We start from the raw sequence: 17402 nt of genomic DNA, 5'->3' as shown, positions 1-17402 counted from the left end.
CATGGCAGGAGTTTATACTTTAATTCAATGAGCTAAGAAAAGTGTGTTGCGGGGCCCCTACGAGCCATGGTGCTTGCTTCATCATAATTAGGCATGCAGTCATTAGCCACAGCTCTGATTATGGGTCACTGAGGTCAGTTTCAATAATTCCTCAAAACCCTAACCATGCAGTCCCCCCTAACTTTGTAGTTATCTTGCTTTACTGCTGTTTGTGTGATTAGCTGGGAGGAGCTCACGGCAGCATCCTCCCAATAAAAGTGTAGATGGACCGTTCCTTAACTCTTTCTTGCTTCACATACAGATGGCTTGAGGAGGTACAGGGGAGATGCAGGTCTAATAAACAGAATAGAATATCTGCGCCAGGTGTGTTTCTCTGCATTGGTGTCCCATCACAGGCCCACCAGTGTATGTGTGATCTTTGACTCCTGCCAGTTCACAAGCAGGCGGCCAGGAAACGGTTTCAGCCTATCAACCACTGAGGAGATAAAGCCTTTGTATAAGGAATGAGGAAAGAAGGAACACATTCAGCGTATCACAGGAGTAGCCCTGAGTGTTCCGAATTATAATTTCTTCATGTCACTGTACATTATTGAGCCCAAGTAGCTCGCCGTGATCGTATAGTGGTCAGTACTCTGCGTTGTGGCCGCAGCAACCTCGGTTCGAATCCGAGTCACGGCATTGTGGTTGGCAATGTCACGGCAGTTGGGTTTTTCCTTTACAGAATTCCCAAATGTACCAGTTGTTTTTGTAAAATGTCTATTAAAAACAGATCCTTTTCAATATTCAAACGATCTAACGACAAATTATTTAAACACACATGATTATAAGATGTAGGTATACTGTACTTACTGACATAAATTATTGTTCTTGAACATATTTGCGGTAAGGGGAGCTGGGCTCTCCCCCAGGCCAATCAGAATGCATATGAATGCAGTTTCAGTTGAGTGACCTGTGTTGTGGCTGTCTACAGGGAATGCACATATGTAGCTGTCTCGCAGCCCAATCCAGACGTCAATTGAAGACAGGTTTTCATGCAAATAGAGCAGTAACTGCAGAGAAAGGCTCACTCTCTAAAAATGGCATTTATACAATAGTAAGATTAAATCCAACCTCACCAGTAGATAGGATTTATCAATAAATAAATAAAGCTTCTCCTCTCTGATATGGAATTACCCCCCATAAAGTATAAGGGAATACCCAATGCTAACCTATGGGAGGGGAAGACCTCACAGTAGTGAAAAATGTAATAGACTGTTTGATACTACTAGGACATACAAACTACCACAGTACATGTCTTACCTTTTACTTACATAGCATGATGCCCCTAGGACTACTTAGGGCCTACCTTAGGGGTTACTGATATGTAATAAAATTGGAGTTTAAGGCTTGGCAAGTAGTTTTAAATGCCAAGTCGAAGTGGCAGTACACTGCAGCACAGGTACTGCAGTAGCAGGCTTGAGACAGGTTTGAAATGCTATTTCTTTAGGCGGCACAATCAGTCCCTGGGTGTATGGTATACCACTTTACAAGGGGCTTTCAAGTAAATTAAATCTGTCAGTCAGGTATACTCCAATTATACACATGATTAAGGAAGAAGCACGTGCATTTCAGCACTGCTTAGTAGCGATAAAGTGATCAGAGTCCTAAGGCCAACAAAAAGATACAGCAAAATGCGGAGCTGAAAAGCAATAAGGTGGGGTTGGGACCACCTTAGGAATGCAAGGTCTAACAAAAACGAACTAAGGATAACATTAGTAAAACATCAGGTTTCTCTACAGCATTTGGTGAGACAAGTGGGCCTTCTTTTATCTTCCATAAATGCAATCTTTCCCGGACCCCTTTATTATATAGCTCTTCAAGGAAAAAATATAAAGCACTTACAAAGGAGCCTCAAATACTCAAAGATGGTAGACTTCTGTAATATGGGCCATATACTAAAAGCAGCACGAAAACAGAGTGCAATAGGGTCCAAAAAACTTGAGTGACCCATGAGAGTATGCATGCAAGCCTATGGTATTCCAAACTAGAGATACACGCATGCAATTTTTGTTTTTAGGAGTGAATGTGCCTGCTGAAAAAAACATTTTTAAAAAGTGCTTTGCAGAATATCAGGAATTTGCTGTGGGACACCTTGAAAACTTGCATACAGATTATGTGCACACGCCTTACAGGCAGTTGTTGTGGCCGAGTGGTTAAGGCGATGGACTAGAAATCCATTAGGGTCTCCCCGCGCAGGTTCGAATCCTGCCGACAACGAGAATCTTTTTAACATCGGCTACAATTTCAGAAGTTAACCTTTAGTATTTCTTCCACGTCAGTTTTATAAATAGGTGGCTTATTTTGGTGTCACTATTGCCATATCACATATTTATTATCGCTCCCCCTTTCATATATTTGCTATAACTCTCATCCTTCATTAGCGCTGGTGCAAACGCTTCAAATTATTATACCCTGGCTCTCTCGGTCGTACCTGTGCATGCACTTGAAACTTACTTTACCAATAAAAGAAGCAAATAGAGAAATAAATTAAAAGTGCTAGCTGGATTAGGCAAACACACTTCATAAAACTGCATTTTCTTTTCTATTCTCCCCCGTGTTACAAGCTTAACTGCTCCCTGTGTAATTTCTCTTAATCTGCTGTTCCTGGAAGAGAATTTCATCTACAAGCTCTTTCTGTATTTTTTCCTAGTCGTTTCTTTCCCTTTTCTTAGATTTGTAATTGTTCCTTTACGTGCTCTATTTAGGCACCATTAATCTCATTTGAGCTCCTTGTACCTGCTGCTGTTTTCTCCACACCTCATACTGTCTTTTCCCTCTTTCTCTCTTTCTCTGCGGTTGGTGGCTACTTTCCAAAGCGTCTGAAGCCCCAATGTTCCTTCGTCTTGTTGTCAGACGTGAATTTGAAAAGCAACAAAATTAACAAGCCTTTACCACTCACACATGGCAGGAGTTTATACTTTAATTCAATGAGCTAAGAAAAGTGTGTTGCGGGGCCCCTACGAGCCATGGTGCTTGCTTCATCATAATTAGGCATGCTGTCATTAGCCACAGCTCTGATTATGGGTCACTGAGGTCAGTTTCAATAATTCCTCAAAAACCTAACCATGCAGTCTCCCCTAACTGTGTAGTTATCTTGCTTTACTGCTGTTTGTGTGATTAGCTGCGAGGAGCTCACGGCAGCATCCTCCCAATAAAAGTGTAGATGGACCGTTCCTTAACTCTTTCTTGCTTCACATACAGATGGCTTGAGGAGGTACAGGGGAGATGCAGGTCTAATAAACAGAATAGAATATCTGCGCCAGGTGTGTTTCTCTGCATTGGTGTCCCATCACAGGCCCACCAGTGTATGTGTGATCTTTGACTCCTGCCAGTTCACAAGCAGGCGGCCAGGAAACAGTTTCAGCCTATCAACCACTGAGGAGATAAAGCCTTTGTATAAGGAATGAGGAAGCAATGAACACATTCAGCCTATCACAGGAGTAGCCCTGAGTGTTCCGAATTATAATTTCTTCATGTCACTGTACGTTATTGAGCCTAAGTAGCTCGCCGTGATCGTATAGTGGTTAGTACTCTGCGTTGTGGCCGCAGCAACCTCGGTTCGAATCCGAGTCACGGCATTGTGGTTGGCAATGTCACGGCAGTTGGGTTTTTCCTTTACAGAATTCCCAAATGTACCAGTGGTTTTTGTAAAATGTCTATTAAAAACAGATCCTTTTCAATATTTAAACGATCCAACGACAAATTATTTAAACACACATGATTATAAGATGTAGATATACTGTACTTACTGACATAAATTATCGTTCTTGAACATATTTGCGGTAAGGGGAGCGGAGCTCTCCCCCAGGCCAATCAGAATGCAGATGAATGCAGTTGCAGTTGAGTGACCTGTGTTGTGGCTGTCTACAGGGAATGCACATATGTAGCTGTCTCGCAGCCCAATCAAGACGTCAATTGAAGACTGGTTTTCATGCAAATAGAGCAGTAAGTGCAGAGAAATGCTCACTCTCTAAAAATGGCATTTATACAATAGTAAGATTAAATCCAACCTCACCAGTAGATAGGATGTATCAACAAATAAATAAAGCTTCTCCTCTCTGATATGGAATTACCCCCCAAAAAGTATAAGGGAATACCCAATGCTAACCAATGAAAGGGGCAGACCTCACAGTAGTGAAAAATGTAATAGACTGATACTACTAGGACATACAAACTACCACAGTACATGTCTTACCTTTTACTTACTTAGCATGATGCCCCTAGGACTACTTAGGACTTACCTTAGGGGTTACTGATATGTAATAAAATTGGAGTTTAAGGCTTGGCAAGTAGTTTTAAATGCCAAGTCGAAGTGGCAGTACACTGCAGCACAGGCACTGCAGTAGCAGGCTTGAGACAGGTTTGAAATGCTATTTCTTTGGGCGGCACAATCAGTCCCTGGGTATATGGTATACCACTTTACAAGGGGCTTTCAAGTAAATTAAATCTGTCAGTCAGGTGTACTCCAATTATACACATGATTAGGGAAGAAGCACGTGCACTTCAGCACTGATTAGTAGCGATAAAGTGATCAGAGTCCTAAGGCCAACAAAAAGATACAGCAAAATGCGGAGGTGAAAAGCAATAAGGTGGGGTTGGGACCACCTTAAGAATGCAAGGTCTAACAAACACGAACTAAGGATAACATGAGTGAAACATCAGGTTTCTCTACAGCATTTGGTGAGACAAGTGGGCCTTCTTTTATCTTCCATAAATGCAATCTTTCCCGGACCCCTTTATTATATGGCTCTTCAAGGAAGAAATATAAAGCACTTACAAAGGAGCCTCAAATACTCAAAGATGGTAGACTTCTGTAATACGGGCCATATACTAAAAGCAGCACGAAAACAGAGTGCAATAGGGTCCAAAAAACTTGAGTGACCCATGGGAGTATGCATGCAAGCCTATGGTATTCCAAACTAGAGATATACACATGCAATTTTAGTTTTTAGGAGAGAATGTGCCTGCTGAAAAATACATTATTTTTAAAAAGTGCATTGCAGAATATCAGGAATTTGCTGTGGGACACCTTGAAAACTTGCATACAGATTATGTGCACATTGTTGTGGCCTAGTGGTTAAGGCGATGGACTAGAAATCCATTGGGGTCTCCACCCGCACGTTCAAATCCTGCCGACAACGAGAATCTTTTTAACATCGGCTACAATTTCAGAAGATAACCTTTAGTATTTCTTCCATGTCAGTTTTATAAATAGGTGGCTTATTTTGGTGTCACTATTGCCATATCACATATTTATTATCGCTCCCCCTTTCATATCTTTGCTTTAACTCTCGTCCTTCATTAGCCCTGGTGCAAACGCTTCAAATTATTATACCCTGGCTCTCTCGGTCATACCTGTGCATGCACTTGAAACTTACTTTACCAATAAAAGAAGCAAATAGAGAAATAAAATAAAAGTGCTAGCTGGATTAGGCAAACACACTTCATAAAACTGCATTTTCTTTTCTATTCTCCCCCGTGTTACAAGCTTAACTGCTCCCTGTGTAATTTCTCTTAACCTGTTGTTCCTGGAAGAGAATTTCATCTACAAGCTCTTTCTGTGTTTTTTCCTAGTCTTTTCTTTCCCTTTTCTTAGATTTGAACTGTTCCTTTACGTGCTCTATTTAGGCGCCATTAATCTCATTTGAGCTCCTTGTACCTGCTGCTGTTTTCTCCACACCTCATACTGTCTTTTCCCTCTTTCTCTCTTTCTCTGCGGTTGGTGGCTACTTTCCAAAGCGTCTGATGCCCCAATGTTCCTTCGTCTTGTTGTCAGACGTGAATTTGAAAAGCAACAAAATTAACAAGCCTTTACCACTCACACATGGCCGGAGTTTATACTTTAATTCAATGAGCTAAGAAAAGTGTGTTGCGGGGCCCCTACGAGCCATGGTGCTTGCTTCATAATAATTAGGCATGCAGTCATTAGCCACAGCTCTGATTATGGGTCACTGAGGTTAGTTTCAATAATTCCTCAAAAACCTAACCATGCAGTCCCCCCTAACTGTGTAGTTATCTTGCTTTACTGCTGTTTGTGTGATTAGCTGGGAGGAGCTCACGGCAGCATCCTCCAAATAAAAGTGTAGATGGACCGTTCCTTAACTCTTTCTTGCTTCACATACAGATGGCTTGAGGAGGTACAGGGGAGATGCAGGTCTAATAAACAGAATAGAATATCTGCGCCAGGTGTGTTTCTCTGCATTGGTGTCCCATCACAGGCCCACCAGTGTATGTGTGATCTTTGACTCCTGCCAGTTCACAAGCAGTCGGCCAGGAAACGGTTTCAGCCTATCAACCACTGAGGAGATAAAGCCTTTGTATAAGGAATGAGGAAGCAATGAACACATTCAGCCTATCACAGGAGTAGCCCTGAGTGTTCCGAATTATAATTTCTTCATGTCACTGTACGTTATTGAGCCCAAGTAGCTCGCCGTGATCGTATAGTGGTTAGTACTCTACGTTGTGGCCGCAGCAACCTCGGTTTTAATCCGAGTCACGGCATTGTGGTTGGCAATGTCACGGCAGTTGGGTTTTTCCTTTACAGAATTCCCAAATGTACCAGTTGTTTTTGTAAAATGTCTATTAAAATCAGATCCTTTTCAATATTTAAACGATCTAACGACAAATTATTTAAACACACATGATTATAAGATGTAGGTATACTGTACTTACTGACATAAATTATCGTTCTTGAACATATTTGCGGTAAGGGGAGCGGGGCTCTCCCCCAGGCCAATCAGAATGCAGATGAATGCAGTTGCAGTTGAGTGACCTGTGTTGTGGCTGTCTACAGGGAATGCACATATGTAGCTGTCTCGCAGCCCAATCCAGACGTCAATTGAAGACAGGTTTTCATGCAAATAGAGCAGTAAGTGCAGAGAAATGCTCACTCTCTAAAAATTGCATTTATACAATAGTAAGATTAAATCCAACCTCACCAGTAGATAGGATCTATCAATAAATAAATAAAGCTTCTCCTCTTTGATATGTAATTACCCCCCAAAAAGTATAAGGGAATACCCAATGCTAACCTATGAGAGGGGCAGACCTCACAGTAGTGAAAAATGTAATAGACTGTTTGATACTACTAGGACATACAAACTACCTCAGTACATGTCTTACCTTTTACTTACATAGCATGATGCCCCTAGGACTACCTAGGGCCTACCTTAGGGGTTACTGATATGTAATAAAATTGGAGTTTAAGGCTTGGCAAGTAGTTTTAAATGCCAAGTCGAAGTGGCAGTACACTGCAGCACAGGCACTGCAGTAGCAGGCTTGAGACAGGTTTGAAATGCTATTTCTTTGGGCGGCACAATCAGTCCCTGGGTATATGGTATACCACTTTACAAGGGGCTTTCAAGTAAATTAAATCTGTCAGTCAGGTATACTCCAATTATACACATGATTAGGGAAGAAGCACGTGCACTTCAGCACTGATTAGTAGCGATAAAGTGATCAGAGTCCTAAGGCCAACAAAAAGATACAGCAAAATGCGGAGCTGAAAAGCAATAAGGTGGGGTTGGGACCACCTTAAGAATGCAAGGTCTAACAAAAACGAACTAAGGATAACATGAGTAAAACATCAGGTTTCTCTACAGCATTTGGTGAGACAAGTGGGCCTTCTTTTATCTTCCATAAATGCAATCTTTCCCGGACCCCTTTATTATATAGCTCTTCAAGTAAAAAATATAAAGCACTTACAAAGGAGCCTCAAATACTCAAAGATGGTAGACTTCTGTAATATGGGCCATATACTAAAAGCAGCACGAAAACAGAGTGCAATAGGGTCCAAAAAACTTGAGTGACCCATGGGAGTATGCATGCAAGCCTATGGTATTCCAAACTAGAGATATACGCATGCAATTTTTGTTTTTAGGAGAGAATGTACCTGCTGAAAAATACATTATTTTTAAAAAGTGCATTGCAGAATATCAGGAATTTGCTGTGGGACACCTTGAAAACTTGCATACAGCTTATGTGCACATGCCTTACAGTCAGTTGTTGTGGCCGAGTGGTTAAGGCGATGGATTAGAAATCCATTGGGGTCTCCCCGCGCAGGTTCGAATCCTGCCGACAATGAGAATATTTTTAACATCGGCTACAATTTCAGAAGATAACCTTTAGTATTTCTTCCATGTCAGTTTTATAAATAGGTGGCTTGTTTTGGTGTCACTATTGCCATATCACATATTTATTATCGCTCCCCCTTTCATATCTTTGCTATAACTCTCGTCCTTCATTAGCGCTGGTGGAAACGCTTCAAATTATTATACCCTGGCTCTCTCGGTCATACCTGTGCATGCACTTGAAACTTACTTTACCAATAAAAGAAGCAAATAGAGAAATAAAATAAAAGTGCTAGCTGGATTAGGCAAACACACTTCATAAAACTGCATTTTCTTTTCTATTCTCCCCCGTGTTACAAGCTTAACTGCTCCCTGTGTAATGTCTCTTAACCTGCTGTTCCTGGAAGAGAATTTCATCTACAAGCTCTTTCTGTGTTTTTTCCTAGTCTTTTCTTTCCCTTTTCTTAGATTTGTAACTGTTCCTTTACGTGCTCTATTTAGGCGCCATTAATCTCATTTGAGCTCCTTGTACCTGCTGCTGTTTTCTCCACACCTCATACTGCCTTTTCCCTCTTTCTCTCTTTCTCTGCGGTTGGTGGCTACTTTCCAAAGCGTCTGATGCCCCAATGTTCCTTCGTCTTGTTGTCAGACGTGAATTTGAAAAGCAACAAAATTAACAAGCCTTTCCCACTCACACATGGCAGAAGTTTATACTTTAATTCAATGAGCTAAGAAAAGTGTGTTGCGGGGCCCCTACGAGCCATGGTGCTTGCTTCATCATAATTAGGAATGCAGTCATTAGCCACAGCTCTGATTATGGGTCACTGAGGTCAGTTTCAATAATTCCTCAAAAACCTAACCATGCAGTCCCCCCTAACTGTGTAGTTATCTTGCATTACTGCTGTTTGTGTGATTAGCTGGGAGGAGCTCACGGCAGCATCCTCCCAATAAAAGTGTAGATGGACCGTTCCTTAACTCTTTCTTGCTTCACATACAGATGGCTTGAGGAGGTACAGGGGAGATGCAGGTCTAATAAACAGAATAGAATATCTGCGCCAGGTGTGTTTCTCTGCATTGGTGTCCCATCACAGGCCCACCAGTTTATGTGTTATCTTTGACTCCTGCCAGTTCACAAGCAGGCGGCCAGGAAACGGTTTCAGCCTATCGACCACTGAGGAGATAAAGCCTTTGTATAAGGAATGAGGAAGCAATGAACACATTTAACCTATCACAGGAGTAGCCCTGAGCATTCCGAATGATAATTTCTTTATGTCACTGTACGTTATTGAGCCCAAGTAGCTCGCCGTGATCGTATAGTGGTTAGTACTCTGCGTTGTGGCCGCAGCAACCTCGGTTCGAATCCGAGTCACGGCATTGTGGTTGGCAATGTCACGGCAGTTGGGGTTTTCCTTTACAGAATTCCCAAATGTACCAGTTGTTTTTGTAAAATGTCTATTAAAAACAGATTCTTTTCAATATTTAAACGATCTAACGACAAAATATTTAAACACGCATGATTATAAGATGTAGGTATACTGTACTTACTGACATAAATTATCGTTCTTGAACATATTTGCGGTAAGGGGAGCGGGGCTCTCCCCCAGGCCAATCAGAATGCAGATGAATGCAGTTGCAGTTGAGTGACCTGTTTTGTGGCTGTCTACAGGAAATGCACATATGTAGCTGTCTCGCAGCCCAATCCAGACGTCAATTGAAGACAGGTTTTCATGCAAATAGAGCAGTAAGTGCAGAGAAATGCTCACTCTCTAAAAATTGCATTTATACAATAGTAAGATTAAATCCAACCTCACCAGTAGATAGGATTTATCAATAAATAAATAAAGCTTCTCCTCTCTGATATGGAATTACCCCCCAAAAAGTATAAGGGAATTCCCAATGCTAACCTATGAGAGGGGCAGACCTCACAGTAGTGAAAAATGTAATAGACTGTTTGATACTACTAGGACATACAAACTACCACAGTACATGTCTTACCTTTTACTTACATAGCATGATGCCCCTAGGACTACCTAGGGCCTACCTTAGGGGTTACTGATATGTAATAAAATTGGAGTTAAAGGCTTGGCAAGTAGTTTTAAATGCCAAGTCGAAGTGGCAGTACACTGCAGCACAGGCACTGCAGTAGCAGGCTTGAGACAGGTTTGAAATGCTATTTCTTCGGGCGGCACAATCAGTCCCTGGGTATATGGTATACCACTTTACAAGGGGCTTTCAAGTAAATTAAATCTGTCAGTCAGGTATACTCCAATTATACACATGATTAGGGAAGAAGCACGTGCACTTCAGCACTGATTAGTAGCGATAAAGTGATCAGAGTCCTAAGGCCAACAAAAAGATACAGCAAAATGCGGAGGTGAAAAGCAATAAGGTGGGGTTGGGACCACCTTAAGAATGCAAGGTCTAACAAAAACGAACTAAGGATAACATGAGTAAAACATCAGGTTTCTCTACAGCATTTGGTGAGACAAGTGGGCCTTCTTTTATCTTCCATAAATGCAATCTTTCCCGGACCCCTTTATTATATAGCTCTTCAAGGAAAAAATATAAAGCACTTACAAAGGAGCCTCAAATACTCAAAGATGGTAGACTTCTGTAATATGGGCCATATACTAAAAGCAGCACGAGAACAGAGTGCAATAGGGTCCAAAAAACTTGAGTGACCCATGAGAGTATGCATGCAAGCCTATGGTATTCCAAACTAGAGATATGCGCATGCAATTTTTGTTTTTAGGAGAGAATGTGCCTGCTGAAAAAAACATTATTTTTAAAAAGTGCATTGCAGAATATCAGGAATTTGCTGTGGGACACCTTGAAAACTTGCATACAGATTATGTGCACATGTATCACAGTCAGTTGTTGTGGCCGAGTGGTTAAGGCGATGGACTAAAAATCCATTGGGGTCTCCCCGCGCAGGTTCGAATCCTGCCGACAACGAGAATCTTTTTAACATCGGCTACAATTTCAGAAGGTAACCTTTAGTATTTCTTCCATGTCAGTTTTATAAATAGGTGGCTTATTTTGGTGTCACTATTGCCATATCACATATTTATTATCGCTCTCCCTTTCATATCTTTGCTATAACTCTCGTCCTTTATTAGCGCTGGTGCAAACGCTTCAAATTATTATACCCTGGCTCTCTCGGTCATACCTGTGCATGCACTTGAAACTTACTTTACCAATAAAAGAAGCAAATAGAGAAATAAAATAAAAGTGCTAGCTGGATTAGGCAAACACACTTCATAAAACTGCATTTTCTTTTTTATTCTCCCCCGTGTTACAAGCTAAACTGCTCCCTGTGTAATTTCTCTTAACCTGCTGTTCCTGGAAGAGAATTTCATCTACTAGCTCTTTCTGTGTTTTTTCCTAGTCTTTTCTTTCCCTTTTCTTAGATTTGTAACTGTTCCTTTACGTGCTCTATTTAGGCGCCATTAATCTCATTTGAGCTCCTTGTACCTGCTGCTGTTTTCTCCACACCTCATACTGTCTTTTCCCTCTTTCTCTCTTTCTCTGCGGTTGGTGGCTACTTTCCAAAGCGTCTGATGCCCCAATGTTCCTTCGTCTTGTTGTCAGACGTGAATTTGAAAAGCAACAAAATTAACAAGCCTTTACCACTCACACATGGCAGAAGTTTATACTTTAATTCAATGAGCTAAGAAAAGTGTGTTGTGGGGCCCCTACGAGCCATGGTGCTTGCTTCATCATATTTAGGCATGCAGTCATTAGCCACAGCTCTGATTATGGGTCACTGAGGTCAGTTTCAATAATTCCTCAAAAACCTAACCATGCAGTCCCCCCTAACTGTGTAGTTATCTTGCTTTACTGCTGTTTGTGTGATTAGCTGGGAGGAGCTCACGGCAGCATCCTCCCAATAAAAGTGTAGATGGACCGTTCCTTAACTCTTTCTTGCTTCACATATAGATGTCTTGAAGAGGTACAGGGGAGATGCAGATCTAATAAACAGAATAGAATATCTGCGCCAGGTGTGTTTCTCTGCATTGGTGTACCATCACAGGCCCACCAGTGTATGTGTGTTCTTTGACTCCTGCCAGTTCACAAGCAGGCGGCCAGGAAACGGTTTCAGCCTATCAACCACTGAGGAGATAAAGCCTTTGTATAAGGAATGAGGAAGCAATGAACACATTCAGCCTATCACAGGAGTAGCCCTGAGTGTTCTGAATTATAATTTCTTCATGTCACTGTACGTTATTGAGCCCAAGTAGCTCGCCGTGATCGTATTGCGGTTAGTACTCTGCGTTGTGGCCGCAGCAACCTCGGTTCGAATCCGAGTCACGGCATTGTGGTTGGCAATGTCACGGCAGTTGGGGTTTTCCTTTACAGAATTCCCAAATGTACCAGTTGTTTTTGTAAAATGTCTATTAAAAACAGATTCTTTTCAATATTTAAACGATCTAACGACAAAATATTTAAACACGCATGATTATAAGATGTAGGTATACTGTACTTACTGACATAAATTATCGTTCTTGAACATATTTGCGGTAAGGGGAGCGGGGCTCTCCCCCAGGCCAATCAGAATGCAGATGAATGCAGTTGCAGTTGAGTGACCTGTTTTGTGGCTGTCTACAGGTAATGCACATATGTAGCTGTCTCGCAGCCCAATCCAGACGTCAATTGAAGACAGGTTTTCATGCAAATAGAGCAGTAAGTGCAGAGAAATGCTCACTCTCTAAAAATGGCATTTATACAATAGTAAGATTAAATCCAACCTCACCAGTAGATAGGATTTATCAATAAATAAATAAAGCTTCTCCTCTCTGATATGGAATTACCCCCCAAAAAGTATAAGGGAATTCCCAATGCTAACCTATGAGAGGGGCAGACCTCACAGTAGTGAAAAATGTAATAGACTGTTTGATACTACTAGGACATACAAACTACCACAGTACATGTCTTACCTTTTACTTACATAGCATGATGCCCCTAGGACTACCTAGGGCCTACCTTAGGGGTTACTGATATGTAATAAAATTGGAGTTAAAGGCTTGGCAAGTAGTTTTAAATGCCAAGTCGAAGTGGCAGTACACTGCAGCACAGGCACTGCAGTAGCAGGCTTGAGACAGGTTTGAAATGCTATTTCTTCGGGCGGCACAATCAGTCCCTGGGTATATGGTATACCACTTTACAAGGGGCTTTCAAGTACATTAAATCTGTCAGTCAGGTATACTCCAATTATACACATGATTAGGGAAGAAGCACGTGCACTTCAGCACTGATTAGTAGCGATAAAGTGATCAGAGTCCTAAGGCCAACAAAAAGATACAGCAAAATGCGGAGGTGAAAAGCAATAAGGTGGGGTTGGGACCACCTTAAGAATGCAAGGTCTAACAAAAACGAACTAAGGATAACATGAGTAAAACATCAGGTTTCTCTACAGCATTTGGTGAGACAAGTGGGCCTTCTTTTATCTTCCATAAATGCAATCTTTCCCGGACCCCTTTATTATATAGCTCTTCAAGGAAAAAATATAAAGCACTTACAAAGGAGCCTCAAATACTCAAAGATGGTAGACTTCTGTAATATGGGCCATATACTAAAAGCAGCACGAGAACAGAGTGCAATAGGGTCCAAAAAACTTGAGTGACCCATGAGAGTATGCATGCAAGCCTATGGTATTCCAAACTAGAGATATGCGCATGCAATTTTTGTTTTTAGGAGAGAATGTGCCTGCTGAAAAAAACATTATTTTTAAAAAGTGCATTGCAGAATATCAGGAATTTGCTGTGGGACACCTTGAAAACTTGCATACAGATTATGTGCACATGTATCACAGTCAGTTGTTGTGGCTGAGTGGTTAAGGCGATGGACTAAAAATCCATTGGGGTCTCCCCGCGCAGTTTCGAATCCTGCCGACAACGAGAATCTTTTTAACATCGGCTACAATTTCAGAAGTTAACCTTTAGTATTTCTTCCATGTCAGTTTTATAAATAGGTGGCTTATTTTGGTGTCACTATTGCCATATCACATATTTATTATCGCTCTCCCTTTCATATCTTTGCTATAACTCTCGTCCTTTATTAGCGCTGGTGCAAACGCTTCAAATTATTATACCCTGGCTCTCTCGGTCATACCTGTGCATGCACTTGAAACTTACTTTACCAATAAAAGAAGCAAATAGAGAAATAAAATAAAAGTGCTAGCTGGATTAGGCAAACACACTTCATAAAACTGCATTTTCTTTTTTATTCTCCCCCGTGTTACAAGCTAAACTGCTCCCTGTGTAATTTCTCTTAACCTGCTGTTCCTGGAAGAGAATTTCATCTACTAGCTCTTTCAGTGTTTTTTCCTAGTCTTTTCTTTCCCTTTTCTTAGATTTGTAACTGTTCCTTTACGTGCTCTATTTAGGCGCCATTAATCTCATTTGAGCTCCTTGTACCTGCTGCTGTTTTCTCCACACCTCATACTGTCTTTTCCCTCTTTCTCTCTTTCTCTGCGGTTGGTGGCTACTTTCCAAAGCGTCTGATGCCCCAATGTTCCTTCGTCTTGTTGTCAGACGTGAATTTGAAAAGCAACAAAATTAACAAGCCTTTACCACTCACACATGGCAGAAGTTTATACTTTAATTCAATGAGCTAAGAAAAGTGTGTTGTGGGGCCCCTACGAGCCATGGTGCTTGCTTCATTATAATTAGGCATGCAGTCATTAGCCACAGCTCTGATTATGGGTCACTGAGGTCAGTTTCAATAATTCCTCAAAAACCTAACCATGCAGTCCCCCCTAACTGTGTAGTTATCTTGCTTTACTGCTGTTTGTGTGATTAGCTGGGAGGAGCTCACGGCAGCATCCTACCAATAAAAGTGTAGATGGACCGTTCCTTAACTCTTTCTTGCTTCACATATAGATGTCTTGAAGAGGTACAGGGGAGATGCAGATCTAATAAACAGAATAGAATATCTGCGCCAGGTGTGTTTCTCTGCATTGGTGTACCATCACAGGCCCACCAGTGTATGTGTGTTCTTTGACTCCTGCCAGTTCACAAGCAGGCGGCCAGGAAACGGTTTCAGCCTATCAACCACTGAGGAGATAAAGCCTTTGTATAAGGAATGAGGAAGCAATGAACACATTCAGCCTATCACAGGAGTAGCTCTGAGTGTTCTGAATTATAATTTCTTCATGTCACTGTACGTTATTGAGCCCAAGTAGCTCGCCGTGATCGTATTGCGGTTAGTACTCTGCGTTGTGGCCGCAGCAACCTCGGTTCGAATCCGAGTCACGGCATTGTGGTTGGCAATGTCACGGCAGTTGGGTTTTTCCTTTACAGAATTCCCAAATGTACCAGTTGTTTTTGTACAATGTCTATTAAAAACAGATCCTTTTCAATATTTAAACGATCTAACGACAAATTATTTAAACACACATGATTATAAGAGGCAGGTATACTGTACTTACTGACATAAATTAGCGTTCTTGAACATATTTGCGGTAAGGGGAGCGGAGCTCTCCCCCAGGCCAATCAGAATGCAGATGAATGCAGTTGCAGTTGAGTGACCTGTGTTGTGGCTGTCTACAGGGAATGCACATATGTAGCTGTCTCGCAGCCCAATCCAGACGTCAATTGAAGACAGGTTTTGATGCAAATAGAGCAGTAAGTGCAGAGAAATGCTCACTCTCTAAAAATGGCATTTATACAATAGTAAGATTAAATCCAACCTCACCAGTAGATAGGATTTATCAATAAATAAATAAAGCTTCTCCTCTCTGATATGGAATTACCCCCCAAAAAGTTTAAGGGAATACCCAATGCTAACCTATGAGAGGGGCAGACCTCACAGTAGTGAAAAATGTAATAGACTGTTTGATACTACTAGGACATACAAACTACCACAGTACATGTCTTACCTTTTACTTACATAGCATGATGCCCCTAGGACTACCTAGGGCCTACCTTAGGGGTTACTGATATGTAATAAAATTGGAGTTTAAGGCTTGGCAAGTAGTTTTAAATGCCAAGTCGAAGTGGCAGTACACTGCAGCACAGGCACTGCAGTAGCAGGCTTGAGACAGGTTTGAAATGCTATTTCTTTGGGCGGCACAATCAGTCCCTGGGTATATGGTATACCACTTTACAAGGGGCTTTCAAGTAAATTAAATCTGTCAGTCAGGTATACTCCAATTATAAACATGATTAGGGAAGAAGCACGTGCACTTCAGCACTGATTAGTAGCGATAAAGTGATCAGAGTCGTAAGGCCAACAAAAAGATACAGCAAAATGCGGAGGTGAAAAGCAATAAGGTGGGGTTGGGACCACCTTAAGAATGCAAGGTCTAACAAAAACGAACTAAGGATAACATGAGTAAAACATCAGGTTTCTCTACAGCATTTGGTGAGACAAGTGGGCCTTCTTTTATCTTCCATAAATGCAATCTTTCCCGGACCCCTTTATTATATAGCTCTTCAAGGAAAAAATATAAAGCACTTACAAAGGAGCCTCAAATACTCAAAGATGGTAGACTTCTGTAATATGGGCCATATACTAAAAGCAGCACGAGAACAGAGTGCAATAGGGTCCAAAAAACTTGAGTGACCCATGAGAGTATGCATGCAAGCCTATGGTATTCCAAACTAGAGATATACGCATGCAATTTTTGTTTTTAGGAGAGAATGTGCCTGCTGAAAAAAACATTATTTTTAAAAAGTGCATTGCAGAATATCAGGAATTTGCTGTGGGACACCTTGAAAACTTGCATACAGATTATGTGCACACGCCTCACAGTCAGTTGTTGTGGCCGAGTGGTTAAGGTGATGGACTAAAAATCCATTGGGGTCTGCCTGCGCAGGTTCGAATCCTGCCGACAACGAGAATCTTTTTAACATCGGCTACAATTTCAGAAGTTAACCTTTAGTATTTCTTCCATGTCAGTTTTATAAATAGGTGGCTTATTTTGGTGTCACTATTGCCATATCACATATTTATTATCGCTCCCCCTTTCATATCTTTGCTATAACTCTCATCCTTCATTAGCGCTGGTGCAAACGCTTCAAATTATTATACCCTGGCTCTCTCGGTCATACCTGTGCATGCACTTGAAACTTACTTTACCAATAAAAGAAGCAAATAGAGAAATAAAATAAAAGTGCTAGCTGGATTAGGCAAACACACTTCATAAAACTGCATTTTCTTTTCTATTCTCCCCCGTGTTACAAGCTAAACTGCTCCCTGTGTAATTTCTCTTAACCTGCTGTTCCTGGAAGAGAATTTCATCTACTAGCTCTTTCTGTGTTTTTTCCTAGTCTTTTCTTTCCCTTTTCTTAG

The 17402-nt window shown here is 41.3% G+C and overlaps 8 non-coding genes across 8 annotated transcripts; all 8 read left to right on the top strand.

The window, feature by feature from the left end:
- Positions 1–606: 606 nt before the first annotated feature.
- On the top strand, positions 607–678 carry TRNAH-GUG (transfer RNA histidin (anticodon GUG)). The gene has a single exon. It is a non-coding gene; the product is annotated as a tRNA-His (tRNA).
- A 1496-nt stretch (positions 679–2174) lies between these two features.
- TRNAS-AGA (transfer RNA serine (anticodon AGA)) lies at positions 2175–2256 on the top strand. Its single transcript has one exon. It is a non-coding gene; the product is annotated as a tRNA-Ser (tRNA).
- Positions 2257–3545: 1289 nt separating this feature from the next.
- On the top strand, positions 3546–3617 carry TRNAH-GUG (transfer RNA histidin (anticodon GUG)). Its single transcript has one exon. It is a non-coding gene; the product is annotated as a tRNA-His (tRNA).
- Positions 3618–8039: 4422 nt separating this feature from the next.
- On the top strand, positions 8040–8121 carry TRNAS-AGA (transfer RNA serine (anticodon AGA)). The gene has a single exon. It is a non-coding gene; the product is annotated as a tRNA-Ser (tRNA).
- Positions 8122–9410: 1289 nt separating this feature from the next.
- Positions 9411–9482, top strand: TRNAH-GUG (transfer RNA histidin (anticodon GUG)). Its single transcript has one exon. It is a non-coding gene; the product is annotated as a tRNA-His (tRNA).
- A 1499-nt stretch (positions 9483–10981) lies between these two features.
- TRNAF-AAA (transfer RNA phenylalanine (anticodon AAA)) lies at positions 10982–11063 on the top strand. The gene has a single exon. It is a non-coding gene; the product is annotated as a tRNA-Phe (tRNA).
- A 2860-nt stretch (positions 11064–13923) lies between these two features.
- On the top strand, positions 13924–14005 carry TRNAF-AAA (transfer RNA phenylalanine (anticodon AAA)). The gene has a single exon. It is a non-coding gene; the product is annotated as a tRNA-Phe (tRNA).
- A 2860-nt stretch (positions 14006–16865) lies between these two features.
- TRNAF-AAA (transfer RNA phenylalanine (anticodon AAA)) lies at positions 16866–16947 on the top strand. The gene has a single exon. It is a non-coding gene; the product is annotated as a tRNA-Phe (tRNA).
- Positions 16948–17402: the final 455 nt, after the last annotated feature.

Source organism: Lissotriton vulgaris, chromosome 1_1 (assembly GCF_964263255.1).
Source record: "Lissotriton vulgaris chromosome 1_1, aLisVul1.2, whole genome shotgun sequence".
Taxonomy (NCBI): domain Eukaryota; kingdom Metazoa; phylum Chordata; class Amphibia; order Caudata; family Salamandridae; genus Lissotriton; species Lissotriton vulgaris.
The sequence above is the reverse complement of the archived record's forward strand: the minus strand, read 5'-3'. Positions and strand labels throughout refer to the sequence as shown.